The sequence below is a fragment of the Notamacropus eugenii genome, chromosome 2 (genome assembly GCF_028372415.1).
Source record: "Notamacropus eugenii isolate mMacEug1 chromosome 2, mMacEug1.pri_v2, whole genome shotgun sequence".
In the NCBI taxonomy this organism is placed as follows: Eukaryota; Metazoa; Chordata; class Mammalia; order Diprotodontia; family Macropodidae; genus Notamacropus; species Notamacropus eugenii.
The window spans coordinates 56769671-56777187 of NC_092873.1; positions in this window are offsets into that span (position 1 = coordinate 56769671).

Genomic DNA, 7517 nt, shown 5'->3' on the forward strand with positions numbered 1-7517 from the left:
CCTAGATGTGGATATTAGCGACTACTTACTGCTTCTGTCCCAGTCACAGGTTCTTTTGGGAATTCCCTCCCTTCCAAGCTAGGGAGCCTTGTTCTCTGACTGAGTCATTGACTGAAAGTTTCTGGGTCCTAAGGAAGCAGGTGGGCTGGGAGTTGGGGTACTTATTCTCTCTGTTGGGCATCAGCCCTGTTAGGGAAGAGTTACAGGAAGAGGAGAGGGCCCATGAGCTTCTTCCCCAGCATCCTAAGGGGAAGGGGCCTCAGAAGGTTAGGCTGCACGTGACCAATAGTCCACTACAGCCTCTTCAATAAGTGACTAGTCGGCCTTTCCCAGAAAGCTCTAGAAAGACAGAGGGAGACAAGGGCCACTAACTCCCAAGAAGGTGTTGCTAACTTGATGGATTTCAGCACCAGCTCCTAGCTCATAGTAAATACCTGATAAATGCTTTTCCATTTTTTCATTCAATGAGGTGCCCACAATACTCCAGGTGTAGTGCAAGCAGGGCAAAAGACAATGGGAATCTCATCTCTCTCCTCCTGGACACTGGACCAGACATCCAGGACTACCTTTGTCAACATGGTATCTCCAGCATGGTCCCTTCTATCGTGCCTTTAAAATCTTCCTTTGACCTCTCTAACCACTGTGGAGTTCCTCCTGTGCCCCTCCCATCTAAATCTCTGATATCCCTGTGGAGCCAAGACAAGAGATCCTGCACGGGAAGGGTTTGTCCTTTCCACCACATGGCTCTCTCCCAAGCTTTCCCTCCTAACCCTCAGTTTGTTTGAGGTCACTTCCATCTCCACATCAAAGGCAGGTCTCCTGCCTCCCACAATTTCAGTGCATCCAGCACAAAGTCCAGAACAGAGGAGGTGATTATTGATTGTTTGGTCCCCTGGTATTGAGTCAACTATGGGCAAGGCATTGTGCTAGGAGCTGATAATACAAGGTCAAAAATAGGTCTCTGCCCTCAAGGAGATTCCATTCCAACAAGAGAAGAGACAGGAAAAGTTCCAAGCACATACCAAAGACACCTAAAGCTGATACAAAGTAACCTTGAAAGGAACATGGGGCAGGTTCTGGTTTGCAAGGTGGGGTAGCTGAAACCTCCTGCAGGGCCAAGTTACACTTTGGGGTGGGGGAGGCACAGGTCTGGGACAACAGGGAAATGTCCCTCTTCTGGCTGAGGAAGTTGGGTCTGGAGGCAGCCAGGTGATATGTCATGCTCAAGCTTGGCCTGAGCCCACCTCCTCTGACCTGTGACCTCTAAAAGGGGAAACTGGATTCTTGGGATCAGAGAAGATGAGCAGAAGGAAGGAGAGAAAGATGAGGAAGAGGAAAAGGAAAAGAAAGAGGAAGAGAAGGAGGGATGACTGTACAGGTCAGGCCTGTCCCTTCCCACCTGCCTGCCCACTCACCAGGGGGACAGAGGCTAGGTCCAGTCCAGGAGGCCTCCCAGTATTTCCCTTCCCCCTTGGCCCTGACAGGTCCCATGTCTTTCTGTCTGTCCCCCCTCCCGCCGCTTTGAGTACCCAGATAGACAAATTATCTTGCAGGGGAAGGGGAGGAGGGGGGAGATGGATGTGGAATGAGGGGAGGGGGGGAGGGCACACCTTCCACGGCATAGAGTCCATCATGTCATGGGGAACCCAAGAGGATCAAAGGAAGGGAGAGGCAGCCCTGGGTTCTTCAGCCTCCTGAAGGGAGCTCTGGGGACCAGAAGCAAGAGCCTCCCATACAGGTCAAAGCTGGTCAGTGACCTTGTCAGGGTCTCTCTAGACCATTTCCTCATCTTGCCCCACCCCCTCTCCTGACTCAAGCTAGTCCTTGGGGGAAGGGGAAGGTGTCCTGGGGTCTGTTTCCCCAACACATCTCCTCCGGTCAGGCCCTGTTGTGCCCTTGTCCCCACACAGCTCCAGCTCTCACATCAGGGAGCCTGGCTTTATTCACATCCTTTGTGTTTTGAGGCGGGAGGGATGGTATCTAATTTGGAAGAGGAAGGGGCTGGGGCCGGGAAAAGACTAGGGCTGGAAAACCTAGTGGTTTCCTTCACTGCCCTAGGGCAAGGAACGAGGTTCAATCTGTTCAAATTGTTGGGGGTGGGGCAGACTCGGCTCTGGGAGGGGTGGGCGGGCCCTCGCCCTCCCCCACCATCCTGCTTGTTGGAGGTGGATGAAAGTTCCCTGGTGGCTCCAAGGACTGAGGGCGGAGTGGCCGAACCCCAACGAAAGGGGCCCCACGCAGTGAACTCCGGGGGAAGGGTAGGGAGGGCACCCACACCCCTCGCTCCCATCTCTGTGCCCTGCGACATCTGTCCCCGCCGATGGGGCTCTGCAGAGTGTGGGGCTGGTGGAGGGGGTTAGGAGGACTCCTCCCCACGCCCACATCTCCCCACTGAAAAGCTGGAGGCTGGAGACTGGAGGCCGGAGGCGGGCTAGGGACCGCGGGGACTGGCTTCCCATCCAGGGCTGTTTCAGACCCCAGGGTTTACAAATCTGCACACACAGACACACACACAGACACACACACACAGACACACACAGAGACAGATACACACACACACACACACACACACACACACACACACACACACACACACACACACACACACACACACACACCCGCCTCGGGGCAGGAACCAGGAAGGAGAGCTGAGAAGAGGCATCTGCCCCCCACTATCAACCTTCCCTAGACACACAGCCCAGACAGTGTTGGGGGGGAGGGAAGGTGGGGAGGCCGAGGGCCAGGACCAGCCGGGGCTCCTCACTCTCTCCTACTCCGTTCCCCCTCCTCCTCCCCTCCCCCCTCCTCTTCCTCCGCTGCTCCCGCGCGGGCACTGCGGAGGCCTCACTCCGTGGGGGGAATATTAAAGAGCCTGACTCGCCAGCGCCAGGAGAGCGTGTGTGTGATTCCTTGTGCCATGGTGGCTGCACGTGTGTGCATGCGTGTACAGATCTGTCCACAGTGAAGCTGGGCTGGAGCAGCACACACTTCTCACACTCCGGGGTCCATTAGATCTTAGGGCTTATCCAAGAACATCAGCTCTGGATCCTTGGAGATGACTGGAGATAAGAAAGGTCTCCGATCTTAGATGGGCTGCAGATGAGGAAGGGCCTTCCGGAGCCCTGCCCCATCTGTCTCCCTAACCCCTCTCTCCCCCCCTTCAGTTGGCTGTCTGGAAGGGATTCAGGCTTCTACCTGCCCTACTGGGCTGGGCTCCGCATGACCCCTAGGTGACCCTCACACCTGGGCAGTCTCTCTGGCTCTCTGCCTTTGTGTGCCCCTCTCCAACTAGACAATCAGGAAGGTTGGGGTGGAGAGAGGGATCCCTTGAGGTCTCTGGGAAGCTACAGAAAACCTACTCCTTCCTATCCTCTTGCTGGGCACAGTCTAGAAGGGAAGTGGACCTATAGGGAGAGAGCAGGACTCTGAGAGAGGTTGGGGGAGGGGGCTGTGTCTGGGTTCTGGTTTGGGACTGAGAGGGTCAGGCCTGAGCTGCAGCAGGAAACTGCCAGGCCTGGGTGGTGACATGGGCCCTGAGGCAGGTGGGAACCGGCCACCCACAGTCCATTAATGTGTCCTCACCCCATATATCTGCATTTCCTCTTGAGAAAGCCTCTCCTAGTTCCCAGCAGGTTCAAATTCCTTCCACTGGGTCTTGATTTTTCTTCTCCACCCCCATCCCCCACCCCCATTCCTCAGGCTCCCTCACCTGCCTTCTACTCGAAAGCTTCCATGAGATTTGGAGGCAGAAGACCTATGTTTGACTATGACCTTGGACAAGTCACTTCTAGGTCTCAGTTTCCTTATCTGCAAAATGAGGTGATTAGACTAGGTCCCTTTCCATCCTAGACCTATGATCCCATGACTTTAAGTCCCACCCTTCTGTTCCAGTCACCTCTAGGTCCCTTAATTGTCCCCCCTAGCTCCACTCCCATGAATCTCCATGTAAACAACACCTTCAACTTTTCTGATAATCTCTCTGACCAAGCCACTCCCTTTGCTGCAGAAGCTACACCCCAAACCTGCTCCCACTACACCCATGCACCCCCCCACACACAACCCACACACCCCCACCCCTCACATACACACACGAAACCTTCCCACATTAGCTTCAGAAGAAAGGAGGTGTTCAAGGCTCCCTCCTGCCAGCTTCATTCATCCCAGCCCTTAACGACCCTACCAGACTATTCCCAGAGCTCTACTCTCAGGGATTGCCAAAGGCTAGCAGCTCCTTCCCACTCTCCAGAAACTGGGCTGTTACTAAAAGAGAGACCTAAACCCGAGCTATTTTGGGATCTCCAGGAGATTGAACAAACCCATCCCAGTTCCCAGTGTGTCTTCATCCCAGTTCCCTGGTCTCCCTAAAACTCCGTTGCTGCATACTGAGTCTTCCTTCTCATGTTCTAGACGGAGAAGGAACAGCTTCATCTGAGTCCATCAGATGTCCTGCTGGAAGGGTCCTGGGAGGCTATCTAGTTTAACCCCCTTATTTTACAGAAGGGGACATTGAGGCTCAGGGAGGTGAAAGTGATTTGTCTAAGACCACAAGAAATATGTGAAAGAGATAGAATTTGAACATAAATAATCTGTAGCAGACACACCTGTGCCCTGGAGTTGCCAAGATCATGCTATTTCAGGCAAAATACATGCATCTATTAAGCAATGGGGATACGAAGACAGAAACGACTTTTCTCCTATCCTCATAATCCCTCAAAGGCTACAATAGAGCCAGAGCCCAAAACTAAGACAGGGCAATAGGACCTGCTCTGTCCCAGGGCACTGAATTTTGAGGGGACTGAATTGCTTTTGCATGCTTTAAATCCTTCACCAGCATAGCACCTAGTTAACAACAACAATTAGTTATACTAGAAATGACCAGTGAAACTTCCTCTAACAAGAACTACCACCACCAATCCAGGGGTGAGGAACCTGCAGTCTAATCCTTGCCTACCCCACTCAGAAAGGGCAGCCTGCTCAGCAGCTACCCTTATGCCAGTGTCCCAGAGTCTGTTTCTTCCTGGGGCAGGGGGGATTCTTGCCCAGATAGTCTCCATGAAGGGAATGTTTGCCCTGGGCACAGTTTGGGGACTTACTCTGGATATAAATTCCTCCTTCCAACTCTGCCCAGAGTTTGAGCCCATCCCCAAGACCTCCCAGCAGCGATCTTTTGAGGTTTGATATGGGTGGACTGGTGGGCAGATAAAAGAGTTTCTCATTATTCATGGACAATTTTAGGGACTTTAATTCCCTGGTACATCCCTCCCCACTTCCCCAGGGGAATCACTCATAGAACCAAAGGATGACCTAGCTGGAGAGGAGCTTAGAGACCATCTGTTGTACAAATCCTTCATTTTACAGATGTGAGAACAGAGTTCTAGAGAGGAAGAGACTTTCCCAAGGTCTCACAGGCAGTGGAAGAACTGAAAGTAGAATGAAAATGTCCTGGAATTCTCAGCCCCATGTTCTGTCACTACATACCACATCCAAGGGATGGGGACAAACTCTTCATCCCCTCTTTTGGTGGGGGGGAATCTCGTTCCCCAAACCCTGAGAATCTGTGAACTAGAGCTGGAAGGAACCTGGCCCCCATCTTATTTTACAGATGAGCAAACTGAGGCCCAGAAAGGAACAAAACAACTTGCCAAGGTGGTAGGTGGCAGATTCAAATTCAGATCTTGAGACTTGAAGTATCAATGAAGCCCTTCAGTCTCCTCAGTCTGTCTCACTACCTCCTCTCCTTGTTCTTTCTGTCTTCCTCTTTTTCTCTTTCTCTTCTCCCTCCCTCTTCCTTTCCCTCTTTCCCCCTCTTTCTCTATCTCCCCCCCTCCATCTTCCTTTCTCTCTTCGCCTTTCTCTTCCCCCCTCCTCCTTCCTCACTCTATTTTCCTCTATCCCCCTTCCTCTCTCCTTCTTTCTTTTTCCCTCTCTTCCTTTCTCCTCTCTTCTTGTCTTTTTCTCTCCCCTTTCCCCTCTGATTCTTTCTCTATCTTTCCCTCCTTTCCTCTTTCTCTCCGCATCACCTACTTCCCAGCACAAAGACTGCAATTCTATTAGTTCCTTCTCCAACTCTAAGGCCTAGGATAACACTGTCAGGGAGACTCAAGACTTTCTGTTGTTGGGTAGAGAAACACTCAAGGTGGCAAACATAAGCAGGGGTGAGGGAGAAGAGGACACATGACCCAAAAGGCTAGTTGAGGCAAGGAAAACCTGGAGGGAAGAAGCTGTTCATAAGCTCCACTCCCGGCAGGGGTTGAGGAGGGCAAGAATATGTCCTACCCTGCGGGCCTGGTAGCTGGGCCTAGGCATAGGTGTGCCCCTTCCCATGCATCCAGCCTTCAGGATACCCCATACCTAGATAACCCTCTGCCATTTGTGAGGGCTACTGCCCCAACAGAGGGGAGTTCAGTTTGGGTTTGGTTAAATAGCTTGTTTCACATATAGACAGGGGAACTGGGACCTAAAAAGGTGAATGCCTTACCCAAGTGGCAACAGGCAGATTCCTCTGTTTAAAGTGGGAAAGGATATTGAAGGTCAGCCAGTTCAAGTCCCTTATTTTCTATTTGGGAAAACTGTGATCCAAAGAGATGGGCTGAGGGATGGGCAAGTGTCTCCCCACTCCCGCCACACACACAGAAGTGGCAGAAGCTGGATTTGAACCTTGGTCCTGGCTCCAGACCTAGACTTGTCCCTATTTCCACCACCACCACCCCCAAAAGGGCTTTGAAGGCATTAAGTATCTCATTACTGACTAGGCCTGGGGATTATTTGGTGTAGGGAAATTTCAGTGAGGGAAATACCTTCACCACCTGATCTGAAGTCAACAGTCCTAGAGGGTAGCCTAAACCACTAAGTAGTTAAAGGACTCGCCCAAGGTCACACAACCATTTTGGGTCAGAAGCAGGACTTGAATCCTGTTTGCCTCAGTTTCCCCATCTGTAAAATGAGTTGGAGAAGGAAATCGCAAACTCCTCCAGTATCTTTGCCAAGAAAATCCCAGATGGGGTCATGGACAGCAGGATATGATTGAACCATGAACGGACCTGAACCCCCTGACTTAGAGTTTAGCTTCCTAACCCCCATCCTGTGTGTTGTCTATGTATCTCCAATGCCCAGGATGGGGGAAAGGGGCATATTTTCTATGCCTTTGCACTGGCTGTGGCACAGGCTTGGGGCTGCTCTCCCAGCCCCTTTCCCAATCCTTGAAGCTCCCATCAGATCAGAGGCCTTATCTAAAGCCTCCCCTTACTGGATCTGTTACCCTCTAGAAGTCACTTTGCATCCATCATGTAATCTGTCTACGTGCCAAGTCCCACACCAGCCCCAGTCAAATATAAGCCCTTTGAAGACGGGGCCCACTTTCTTTTCGGTCATCATTTCCTGGGTGCCTGGCAGAGTGCCTGGCACAGCAGGGCTTCTTGGCTGATTGTTGGGTGTCTATATCCCCAGAGGACTGTAAGAGCCCCAAGGGTCACCCCAGCATTCAGCACAGTGCCTAGCTCACCCAAGAAAGCTTTGTG